The sequence below is a fragment of the Mustela lutreola genome, chromosome 9, assembly GCF_030435805.1.
Source record: "Mustela lutreola isolate mMusLut2 chromosome 9, mMusLut2.pri, whole genome shotgun sequence".
Classification (NCBI taxonomy): domain Eukaryota; kingdom Metazoa; phylum Chordata; class Mammalia; order Carnivora; family Mustelidae; genus Mustela; species Mustela lutreola.
The window spans coordinates 70,972,454-70,985,855 of record NC_081298.1 but is presented as its reverse complement, the minus strand read 5'-3'; the positions used below and the strand labels follow the sequence as shown (position 1 = coordinate 70,985,855).

The following is a 13,402-nucleotide window of genomic DNA, read 5'->3' as shown; positions in this document are numbered from 1 at the left end:
CCTAAAAGTAACATAGACTGGAAAGGAACAGAGACAATAGGTAGTAACAGTCTCCTTACAGGCAATACATGGCACTAAATTCTTATCTTTCAATAATTAGCCTTAATGCAAATGGGTTAAATGCCCCAATCAAAATACACAAGGTATCAGAATGGATTAAAAAAAACAAGACCTATCGATGTGCTGTCTACAAGAAACTAATTTTAGACTCAAAGACACCTCCAGATTGAAAGTGAGGGTGTGGAAAACAATTTACCATGTTAATGGACATCAAAAGAAAGCTGGGGTAGCAATCCTTCTATCAAACAAATTAGATTTTAAGCAGAAGACTATCATAAGAGATGAGAAGGACACTATATCATACTTGAAGGGTCTGTCCCACAAGAAGATCTAACAATTTTATTTAGTTTATTATTTTAACTATTTTTATTAGCATATAATGTATTATTTGCCCCAGGGGTACAGATCTGTGAATCATCAGGCTTACACATTTCATAGCACTCACCATAGCACATACCCTCCCCAATGTCCATAACCCAGCCACCCTATCCCTACTCCCCCCTACACCCCGCAGGAACCCTCGGTTTTGTGAGATTAAGAGTCTCTTATGGTTTGTCTCCCGATCACATCTTGTTCCATTTTTCCCTTCCCTACTCTCCAAACCCCCCACTCTGCCCCTCAAATTCCTTTTATCAGGGAGATCATAAGTTAATTGTCTTTCTCTGATTGACTTATTTCGCTCAGCATATTACCCTCTATCTCCATCCATGTTGTTGCAAATGGCAAGATTTCATTTCTTTTAATGGCTGCATATATTCCATTGTATATATATATACCACATTTTCTTTATCCATTCATCTATTGATAGACATCTAGGTTCTTTCCATAGTTTGGCTATCGTGGACATTACTGCTATAAACAGTTGGGTGCATTTGTCCCTTCAGATCACTACATTTGTATCTTTAGGGTAAATACCCAGTAGTGCTATTGCTGGGTCATAGGGTCGCTCTATTTTCAACTTTTTGAGGAACCTCCATGCTGAAAATCTAACAATTTTAAATATCTATGCCCCTACTATGGTAGCAGCCAAATATATAAACCAATTAAGAACAAAATCAAAGAAACACATAGACAATAATACAAGAATAGTAGGGGATTTAACATTCTCCTCACTGAAGTGAACAGATCATCTAAGCAAAATATCAACAAGGAAATAAAGGCTTTAAATGACACAGTGGACCAGATGGACATCACAGATATATTTAGAACATTCTATCCCAAAGCAACAGAATACACATTCTTCTCAGGTGAAACTGGAACAGTCTCCAGAATAGATCATACCCTAGGAAACAAATCAGGTCTTAACCAGTATCAAAAGATTCAGATCATTCCCTGCACATTTTCAGATGACAATGCCTCGAAACTAGAACTCAATCACAAGAGGAAAGTTGAAAAGAATGCAAAACATGGAGGCTAAAGAGCATCCTAGTAAAGGATGCATACATCAACCAGGAAATTAAAGAGAAATTTTAAAAAGTTCATGGAAACAAATGAAATGAAAACACAACTGTTCAAAATCTTAGGGACACAGTAAAGGCGTTCCTGAGAAGTAAATATATAGCAATACAAACCTGTCTCAAGAAACAAGAAAGGTCTCAAATACACAACCTAACCCTACACATGAAGGAGCTGGAGAAAGAATAGCAAAAAAAGTCCTAAACCCAGCAGAAGAAGAGAAATAATAAAGATCGGAGCAGAAATCAATGAAATAGAAACAAAAAGAAGAGTAGAGCAGATAAACAAAACTAGGAGCTGGTTCTTTGGAAGAATGAATAAGATTGATAAACCCCTAGCAGACTTATCAAAAAGAAAAGAGAAAGGACCCAAATTAATAAAATCATGAAAGAGCAGAGATCACAATCAATACCAAAGAAATACAAACAATTATAAGAACATATTTTGACCAACTATACAACAGCAAATTTGACAATCTGGAAGAAATGGATGTATTCCTAGAGACATATGAACTACCAAAACTGAACCAAGAAGACATAGAAAACCTGAACAGACCCATTACCAGTAAGAAGATTGAAGCAGTTATCAAAAATCTCCCAACAAGTAAGAGCCAGGGCCAGATGGCTTCCCAGGGGAATTCTACCAAATATTTAAAGAAGAATTAATACCTATTCTCCTGAAGCTGTTCCAAAAAATTGAAATGGAAGGAAAACTTCCAAACTCATTTTATGAGGCCAGCATTACCTTGCTCCCAAAACCAGACAAAGACTCCCACTGAAAAGGAGAATTACAGACCAATATCCTTGATGAACACAGATGTGAAAATTCCCACCAAAATACTAGCCAATAAGATCCAACAGTACATTAAAAGGATTATTCACCACGATCAAGTGGGATTTATTCCTGGGTTCCAACGTTGGTTCAACATCCACAAATCAATGTGATACATTAATAAAAGAAAGAACAAGAACCATATGATACTCTCAATAGATGCTGGAAAAGCATTTGACAAATTACAGCATTCTTTTTTTTTTTATCATGAAAAAATGTATTTAGATTTAGCCAGCTGAACTCAGTTTAGATGATCCCAATTTTGTTGGCAACATCCAAAGCATCATAGTCAGGGGTCAGTTGAACATATGCCTTCTTCTCTCCATCAGGCCTGATCAAGGTGTTGACCTTGGCCAAATTAATATCACAGAGCTTCTTCACAGTCTGTCTGATCTGGTGCTTCTTGGCCTTGACATCCACAATGAACACAAGTGTGTTGTTGTCTTCTATTTTCTTCACAGCTGACTCAGTAGTCAGGGGGAACTTGATGACGGCATAGTGATCAAGCTTGTTTCTCCTGGGGACATTCTTTTGAGGGTATTTGAGCTGCCTTCAGAGATGCAGAGTCTTGGGTCATCGAAACATAGGTGATGTGCGGATCTTCTCTTTTTTTGTGACTGTGGACACCTTTCAGCACTGCTTTCTTGGCCTTCAAAGCCTTTGCCTTGGCTTCGGCTTTGGTGGGGGGGGGCTTCTTTCTTAGCTTTCAGCGTCATCTTCGTAAAAGGGAACTACAGCATCCTTTCGTGATGAAAACTCTTCACAGTGTAGGGATAGAGGGTACATACCTCAATATCATCAAAGCCACCTATGAAAACCCCACAACGAATATCATTCTCAATGGGGGAAAACTGAGAGCTATTCCCCTAAAGACAGGAACATGGCAGGGATGTCCACTATCATCACTGTTATTCAACATAGTACTAGAAGTCCTAGCCTCAGCAATCAGACAACAAAAAGAAATAAAGGGCATCCTAATCTGCAAAGAATTCAAACTCTCCCTCTTTACAGATGATATGGTACTTTATGTGGAAAACCCAAAAGAGTCCATTCCAAAGCTGCTAGAACTCATACAGGAATTCAGTAAAGTGTCAGGATATAAAATCAATGCACAGAAATCAGTTGCATTTGTACACACCAACAACAAGACAGAAGAAAGGGAAATTAAGGAGTCGATCCTATTTACAATTGCATCCAAAACCGTAAGATACCTAGGAATAAATCTATCCAAACAGACAAGGAATCTGTACTCAGAAACCTATAGAATACTCATGAAAGAAATTGAGGAAGACACAAAGAAATGGAAAAACATTCCATGCTCATGGATTGGAAGAACAAATACTGTGAAAATGTCTATGCTACCTAGAGCAATCTACAAGTTAATGCAATCCTTATCAAAATACCATCAAATTTTTTCAAGGAAAGGGGAGAAATAATCCTAATTTAAATGGAACCAGAAAAGACCCTGAATATCCAGAGAAATGTTTAAAAAGAAAACCAAAATTGGGATATTAAAATTCCAGACTTCAAGCTCTATTACAAAGCTGTAATCATCAAGACAGTATGCTACTCATACAAAAACAGACACAAAGATCAGTGGAAAAGAACAGAGAGCCCAGAAATGGACTCTTAACTCTATGGTCAACTAATCTTTGACAAAAGTAGGAAAGAATGCCTAATGGGAAAATGGTATTGTGAAAACTGGACAACCACAAGCAGAAGAATGAAACTGGACCATTTCCTTACACCACACATAAAAATAGACTCAAAATGGAGGAAAGACCTCAATGTTAAGAGAGGAATTGAACAAAATCCTTGAGGAGAACACAGGCAGCAACCTCTTCGACCCCAGCTGCAGCAACTTCTTCCCAGACACATTGCCAAAGGCAAGGAAAACAAGGGCAAAAATGAACTATTGAGACTTCATCAAGATCAAAAGCTTTTGCACAGCAAAGGAAACAGTCAACAAAACCAAAAGACAACTGACAGAATGGGAAAAGATATTTGCAAATACATATCAGATAAAGGGCCAGTATCCAAAATCTATAAAGAACTTATCAAACTCAACACCCAAAGAAAAAATAACCCAATCAAGAAATGGGCAGAAGACATGAACACACATTTCTGCAAAGAAGACATCCAAATGGCCAACAGACACATGAAAAAGTACTAAACATCCCTCAGCATCAGGGAAATACAAATTAAAACCACAGTGAGATACTACCTCACACCAGTTAGAATGGCTAAAATTAACCAGTCAGGAAATGACAGGTGTTGGCAAGGATGCAGAGAAGGGGGAACCCTCCTACACTCTTGATGGGAATGCAAGATGGTATAGCCATTCTGGAAAACAGCATGGAGGTTCCTCAAAGAGTTGAAAATAGAGCTTACCCTATGACTCAGCTATCGCACTACTGGGTATTTACCCTAAAGATACAAATGTAGTGATCCAAATGGGTACCTGTACTCAAATGTTTATAGCAGCAATGTCCATAACAGCCACACTATGGAAAGAGCCTAGATGAATGGATAAAGAATATGTGATATATATATATATATATATATATATATATATATATATATATATAATGGAATCTATGCAGCCATCAAAAAACCCCTGAAATCTTGCCATTTGGAATGACATGGATGGAACTAAAGGGTATTACGCTAGGAAATAAGTCAATCAGAAAAAGATAATTATGATCTCCCTGATATGAGGAATTTGAGAGACAAGACAAGATCATAGGTGAAGGGAGGGAAAAAATGAAACAAGATGAAACTAGAGAGGGAAACAAACCACGAGATACTCTTAATCTCAGAACAAACAGGGTTGCTGGAGGGGTGGATGGTGGGAAGAATGGGGTGGCTGAGTGATGAACATAGGGAGGGTATATGCTATGGTAAGAAAAAATAAATAAATGAATGAATAAAAATAAAAAGAACCCCAAACCAGATAAAGACACTATGAGAAATGACAACTACAGGTCAGTATCACTGATGAACATAGATGCAAAAATTTTCAAGAAAAGATTTTCAAACAGAATTCAACAAAACATTAAAAAAATCACTCAGCACAATCAAATGGGATTTATTCCCAGGATGTAAAGGTGTTTCAATATTCACAAATCAATGTGATACATCACATTAAAAAGAGAAAGGATAAAAACTGTATGGATCATCTCAATAGATGTAGAAAAAGCATGTGACGAAGGACAAATGATAAAAACTCCATTCATGATAAAAACCTCTCAACATAGTAGGGTTAGAGGAAATATACCTCAACATAATAAAAGCCATATACGAAAAAATCACAGCTAACACCATACTCAATGGTGAAAAATTGATTAACTTTTCCTCTAAGAGCAGGAAAAAGACAAGGATGCTCAATCTCACCATTTTTATTCAACGTACTGCTAGAAGTCTTAGCCAGACCAATTACATAACAAAAAGAAATAAAAGGCATTCAAATTGGTAAAGATGTGAAACATTCACTATTTGCAGATGACATGATACTTTATATAGAAAGCCCAAAAGACTCCACCAATAAACTACTAGAACTGGTAAGAGAATTTAGTGAAGTTGCAGGATACAAAATTAACATAGAGAAATCCATTGCATTTCTATACACGCATAATGAAGTCGCTAAAAGAAAGAAAACAATCCCATCTACAACTACATCAAAAATAATCAAATACCTAGGAATAAACTTATCACCAAAGAGGTAAAAGACCTATACTTTGAAAACTATAAAACACCAATAATAGAAATTGAAGATGACACAAGTGGTAAAATATTCCCTGCTCAAGGATTAGAAGAACAAATAATGTTAAAATGTCCATATTACCCAAAGCAATTTAAAGATTTAATATAACTCCTATCAAAATACCAGCAATGTTTTTCTTAGAGAACAAATAATACTGACATTTGTATGGAACTACAAAAGACCCTAAATAGCCAAAGCAATCTTGAAAAAGAAAAAGCTGGAGGCATCACAATCCTGGATTGCAAGAGCACAAAGCTACACATATCAAAAAGAATGCTACTGGCACAAAAAAGACACACAAATCAATAGGACAGAATATAGAGTCCAGAGAAAACCCACACTTTTATAGTAAAATAATCCATGGCACAGGATTATTTTGAGTTGATTATATAGAGTGGGAAAAAGCCTCTTTGACAAATGGTTCCAGGAAAATTGGACAGATACATGCAAGAGAATGAAACTGGTCAACTTCCTCACTATAACAAACATAAACTCAAAAGATGGATTATAGACCTAAATGTTGAGACCTAAAGCTATAAAACACCTGTAAGAAAACAGAGGCAGTAATTTCTTTGACATTGGCCACAGAGACATTTTTTTTTTAGATCTATCTCCTCTGAAAAGGGAAACAAAAGCAAAATTAAACTATTGGGACTATATCAAAATAAAAAGCTCTGCACAATGAAGGAAACAATGAACAAAATGAAAAGGAAATGCAAATAAAAATCAAGACATCACCTCACACCTGTTAGAATGGCTGGAATCAAAAAGACAAATAATAAGTATTGGTGAAGATGTGAAGAAAAGGGAACCCTTGGGCACTGCTGGTAGGAATGTAAATTGGTGTGGCCACTCTAGAAAATAGTATGGAGGTTTCTCAAAAAATTAGAATTATCATATGATTCAGCAATTCTGGATACATAGCCAAATTCTGGATATATAGCCAAAGAAAACAAAAGCACTAACTCAAAAAGATGTATGCACCCCAATGTTCACTGCAGCATTATTTACAATAGTGAAGATATGGAAGCAAACTCAGTGTCCATCAATGGATAAATGGATAAAGATATAATATATATACATATTACAAATACAAACACACGTGTATGATTCAGCTAGAAAAAGAAAGAGATCTTGCCATTTGTCACAACACGGATGGATGGACTGTGAGTACATTATGCTAAATGAAATAAGTCAGACAGAGAAAGGCAAATACTATATAGCTTCACTTATATGTGGAATCCTAAAACAAAACCCACAAAAAAAAAAAAAAACCCAAAACCAAAAAACAAACCAATTTCATAGACGTGAAGAGCAGACTGATTGTTGCCAGAGGTGGGAGATGGGGAAGTGGGCAAAGTGGGAGAAGGGGTCTAAAGATAAAAACCTCCAGTTATAAAATAAATAAAGTCATGGGGATGTAATATTTAGCATGGTGACTATAGTTAATACTTTATTGTATATCTGAAAATTGCTAAGAGCACAGATCTTAAAAGTCTTCATCATAAATGTCTTTGTAACTGTGTGTTGTGACAGATGATAACTAGACTTACTGTGGTGATCATTTTTCAATATATACAAATATCAAGTCATTATGTTGTACTCCTAAAACCAAAATAATGTTTGGGTCAATTATATATCAATAAAGCAAAAACAAAACCAAAAAATCCCACAGGTTTAGGTTCCTTTTAAAATATTATGTGGATTTAGGAGGGAGGAGTCAAGATGGCGGAGAAGTAGCAAGCTGAGACTGCTTCAGCTAGCCGGAGATCAGCTAGATAGCTTATCTAAAGATTGCAAACACCTGAAAATCCATCGGCAGATCGAAGAGAAGAAGAACAGCAATTCTGGAAACAGAAAAACAACCACTTTCTGAAAGGTAGGACCGGCGGAGAAGTGAATCCAAAGCGACGGGAAAATAGACCCCGGGGGGAGGAGCCGGCTCCCGGCAAGCAGCGGAGCAACCATGCACAAAATCAGGACTTTTAAAAGTCTGTTCCGCTGAGGGACATCGCTCCAGAGGCTAAACCGGGGCGAAGCCCACGCGGGGTCAGCGTGGCCTCAGGTCCCGCAGGGTCACAGAAGGATCGGGGGTGTCTGAGTGTCGCAGAGCTTGCGGGTATTGGAATGGGAAAGCCGGCTACAGAGACAGAGCCGACAGTAAGCTCGCAGCTCCGTGTTACCTTGAACCGGTCGCAGGCTCGGTGAGCTCGGAGCGCGGCCGGAGGTCAGGCAGACGGGAGTAACTGGGCGCTGTTCTCTGAGGGCGCACTGAGGAGTGCGGCCCTGGGCTCTCGGCTCCTCCGGGCCGGAGACCAGGAGGCCGCCATTTGTATTCCCGTCCTCCGGAACTCTACGGAAAGCGCTCAGGTAACAAAAGCTCCTGAAAGCAAACCCGAGCGGATTACTCACCCCGGCCCCGGGTAAGGGCGGTGTAATTCCGCCTGGGGCAAAGACACTTGAGAATCACTACACCAGGCCCCTCCCCCAGAAGATCAACAAGAAATCCAGCCGAGACCAAGTTCACCTACCAAGGAGTGCGGTCTCAATAACAAGGAGAGCAGCAGAATTCCAGAGGAGGAGAAAGCCAAACACGGAACTCATGGCTTTTTTCCTGTGATTTTTTTTTAGTCTTGCAGTTAATTTAATTTTTTCTTTTTCATTTTTTTTTTTTTCTCGTCTTCGGGTAAAATTTTTTTTTTAACTGTTACCTTTTTCTTTTTTAACGATTTTTTACTAGTTTATCTAATATATATATTTTTTCTTTTTTACATTTTTCTTAGGTGTTTTCTTTTTTTAAAAATTCTTTTCTTTTCTTTTTTTTTCTTTTCTTTTTGTTTTTTTTTTTTCTTTCTTCCTTTTTGAACCTCTTTTTATCCCCTTTCTCCCCACTCACGATTTTGGATCTCTTCTAATTTGGTTAAAGCATATTTTCCTGGGGTTGTTGCCACCCTTTTAGTATTTTACTTGCCCCTTCATTTACACTTATCTGGACAAAATGACAAGACATAAAAATTCAACACAAAAAAAAGAACAAGAGGCAGTACCGAAGGCTAGGGACCTAATCAATACAGACATCGGTAATATGTCAGATCTAGAGTTCAGAATGACAATTCTCAAGGTTCTAGCTGGGCTCGAAAAAGGCATGGAAGATATTAGAGAAACCCTCTCGAGAGATATAAAAGCCCTTTCTGGAGAAATAAAAGAACTAAAATCTAACCAAGGTGAAATCAAAAAAGCTATTAATGAGGTGCAGTCAAAAATGGAGGCTCTAACTGCTAGGATAAATGAGGCAGAAGAAAGAATTAGTGATATAGAAGACCAAATGACAGAGAATAAAGAAGCTGAGCAAAAGAGGGACAAACAGCTACTGGACCACGAGGGGAGAATTCGAGAGATAAATGACACCATAAGACGAAACAACATTAGAATAATTGGGATTCCAGAAGAAGAAGAAAATGAGAGGGGAGCAGAAGGTATACTGGAGAGAATTATTGGGGAGAATTTCCCCAATATGGCAAAGGGAACGAGCATCAAAATTCAGGAGGTTCAGAGAACGCCCCTCAAAATCAATAAGAATAGGCCCACACCCCGTCACCTAATAGTAAAATTTACAAGTCTCAATGACAAAGAGAAAATCCTGAAAGCAGCCCGGGAAAAGAAGTCTGTAACATACAATGGTAAAAATATTAGATTGGCAGCTGACTTATCCACAGAGACCTGGCAGGCCAGAAAGAGCTGGCATGATATTTTCAGAGCACTAAACGAGAAAAACATGCAGCCAAGAATACTATATCCAGCTAGGCTATCATTGAAAATAGAAGGAGAGATTAAAAGCTTCCAGGACAACCAACAACTGAAAGAATTTGCAAATACCAAACCAGCTCTACAAGAAATATTGAAAGGGGTCCTCTAAGCAAAGAGAGAGCCTACAAGTGGTAGATCAGAAAGGAACAGAGACCATATACAGTAACAGTCACCTTACAGGCAATACAATGGCACTAAATTCATATCTCTCAATACTTACCCTGAATGTGAATGGGCTAAATGCCCCTGTCAAAAGACACAGGGTATCAGAATGGATAAAAAAACAAAACCCATCTATATGTTGCCTCCAAGAAACACATTTTAAGCCCGAAGACACCTCCAGATTTAAAGTGAGGGGGTGGAAAAGAATTTACCATGCTAATGGACATCAGAAGAAAGCAGGAGTGGCAATCCTTATATCAGATCAATTAGATTTTAAGCCAAAGACTATAATAAGAGATGAGGAAGGACACTATATCATACTCAAAGGGTCTGTCCAACAAGAAGATTTAACAATTTTAAATATCTACGCCCCCAATGTGGGAGCAGCCAACTATATAAACCAATTAATAACAAAATCAAAGAAACACATCAACAATAATACAATAATAGTAGGGGACTTTAACACTCCCCTCACTGAAATAGACAGGTCATCCAAGCAAAAGATCAGCAAGGAAATAAAGGCCTTAAACGACACACTGGACCAGATGGACATCACAGATATATTCAGAGCATTTCATCCCAAAGCAACAGAATACACATTCTTCTCTAGTGCACATGGAACATTCTCCAGAATAGATCACATCCTCGGTCCTAAATCAGGACTCAACCGGTATCAAAAGATTGGGATCATTCCCTGCATATTTTCAGACCACAATGCTCTAAAGCTAGAACTCAACCACAAAAAGAAGTTTGGAAAGAACCCAAATACATGGAGACTAAACAGTATCCTTCTAAAGAATGAATGGGTCAACCGGGAAATTAAAGAAGAATTGAAAAAAATCATGGAAACAAATGATAATGAAAATACAATGGTTCAAAATCTGTGGGACACAACAAAGGCAGTCCTGAGAGGAAAATATATAGCGGTACAATCCTTTCTCAAGAAACAAGAAAGGTCTCAGGTACACAACCTAACCCTACACCTAAAGGAGCTGGAGAAAGAACAAGAAAGAAACCCTAAGCCCAGCAGGAGAAGAGAAATCATAAAGATCAGAGCAGAAATCAATGAAATAGAAACCAAAAAAACAATAGAACAAATCAACGAAACTAGGAGCTGGTTCTTTGAAAGAATTAATAAAATTGATAAACCCCTGGCCCGACTTATCAAAAAGAAAAGAGAAAGGACCCAAATAAATAAAATCATGAATGAAAGAGGAGAGATCACAACTAACACCAAAGAAATACAAACTATTATAAGAACATACTATGAGCAACTCTACGGCAATAAATTTGACAATCTGGAAGAAATGGATGCATTCCTAGAAACATATAAACTACCACAACTGAACCAGGAAGAAATAGAAAGCCTGAACAGACCCATAACCAGTAAGGAGATTGAAACAGTCATTAAAAATCTCCAAACAAACAAAAGCCCAGGGCCAGACGGCTTCCCGGGGGAATTCTACCAAACATTTAAAGAAGAACTAATTCCTATTCTCCTGAAACTGTTCCAAAAAATAGAAATGGAAGGAAAACTTCCAAACTCATTTTATGAAGCCAGCATCACCTTGATCCCAAAACCAGACAAGGATCCCACCAAAAAAGAGAGCTATAGACCGATATCCTTGATGAACACAGATGCGAAAATACTCAACAAAATACTAGCCAATAGGATTCAACAGTACATTAAAAAGATTATTCACCACGACCAAGTGGGATTTATTCCAGGGCTGCAAGGTTGGTTCAACATCCGCAAATCAGTCAATGTGATACAACACATCAATAAAAGAAAGAACAAGAACCATATGATACTCTCAATAGATGCTGAAAAAGCATTTGACAAAGTACAACATCCCTTCCTGATCAAAACTCTTCAAAGTGTAGGGATAGAGGGCACATACCTCAATATCATCAAAGCCATCTATGAAAAACCCACCGCAAATATCATTCTCAATGGAGAAAAACTGAAAGCTTTTCCGCTAAGGTCAGGAACACGGCAGGGATGTCCATTATCACCACTGCTATTCAACATCGTACTAGAGGTCCTAGCCTCAGCAATCAGACAACAAAAGGAAATTAAAGGCATCCAAATCGGCAAAGAAGAAGTCAAATTATCACTCTTCGCAGATGATATGATACTATATGTGGAAAACCCAAAAGACTCCACTCCAAAACTGCTAGAACTTATACAGGAATTCAGTAAAGTGTCAGGATATAAAATCAATGCACAGAAATCAGTTGCATTTCTCTACACCAACAGCAAGACAGAAGAAAGAGATATTAAGGAGTCAATCCCATTTACAATTGCATCCAAAACCATAAGATACCTAGGAATAAACCTAACCAAAGAGACACAGAATCTATACTCAGAAAACTATAAAGTACTCATGAAAGAAATTGAGGAAGACACAAAGAAATGGAAAAATGTTCCATGCTCCTGGATTGGAAGAATAAATATTGTGAAAATGTCTATGCTACCTAAAGCAATCTACACATTTAATGCAATTCCTATCAAAGTACCATCCATCTTTTTCAAAGAAATGGAACAAATAATGCTAAAATTTATATGGAACCAGAAAAGACCTCGAATAGCCAAAGGGATATTGAAAAAGAAAGCCAACGTTGGTGGCATCACAATTCCGGACTTCAAGCTCTATTACAAAGCTGTCATCATCAAGACAGCATGGTACTGGCACAAAAACAGACACATAGATCAATGGAACAGAATAGAGAGCCCAGAAATAGACCCTCAAATCTATGGTCAACTAATCTTCGACAAAGCAGGAAAGAATGTCCAATGGAAAAAAGACAGCCTTTTCAATAAATGGTGCTGGGAAAATTGGACAGCCACATGCAGAAAAATGAAATTGGACCATTCCCTTACACCACACACAAAAATAGACTCAAAATGGATGAAGGACCTCAATGTACGAAAGGAATCCATCAAAATCCTTGAGGAGAACACAGGCAGCAACCTCTTCGACCTCTGCCGCAGCAACATCTTCCTAGGAACAACGCAAAAGGCAAGGGAAGCAAGGGAAAAAATGAACTACTGGGATTTCATCAAGATCAAAAGCTTTTGCACAGCAAAGGAAACAGTTAACAAAATCAAAAGACAACTGACAGAATGGGAGAAGATATTTGCAAACGACATATCAGATAAAGGACTAGTGTCCAGAATCTATAAAGAACTTAGCAAACTCAACACCCAAAGAACAAATAATCCAATCAAGAAATGGGCAGAGGACATGAACAGACATTTCTGCAAAGAAGACATCCAGATGGCCAACAGACACATGAAAAAGTGCTCCATATCACTCGGCA

General features: G+C 37.9%; 1 protein-coding gene across 2 annotated transcripts in view; it reads right to left on the bottom strand.

The window, feature by feature from the left end:
* VWA3B (von Willebrand factor A domain containing 3B) overlaps nt 1-13,402 on the bottom strand; it is a 242,905-nt gene that overhangs the window by 89,888 nt on the left and 139,615 nt on the right. The gene's annotated exons all lie outside the window — the stretch shown is intronic.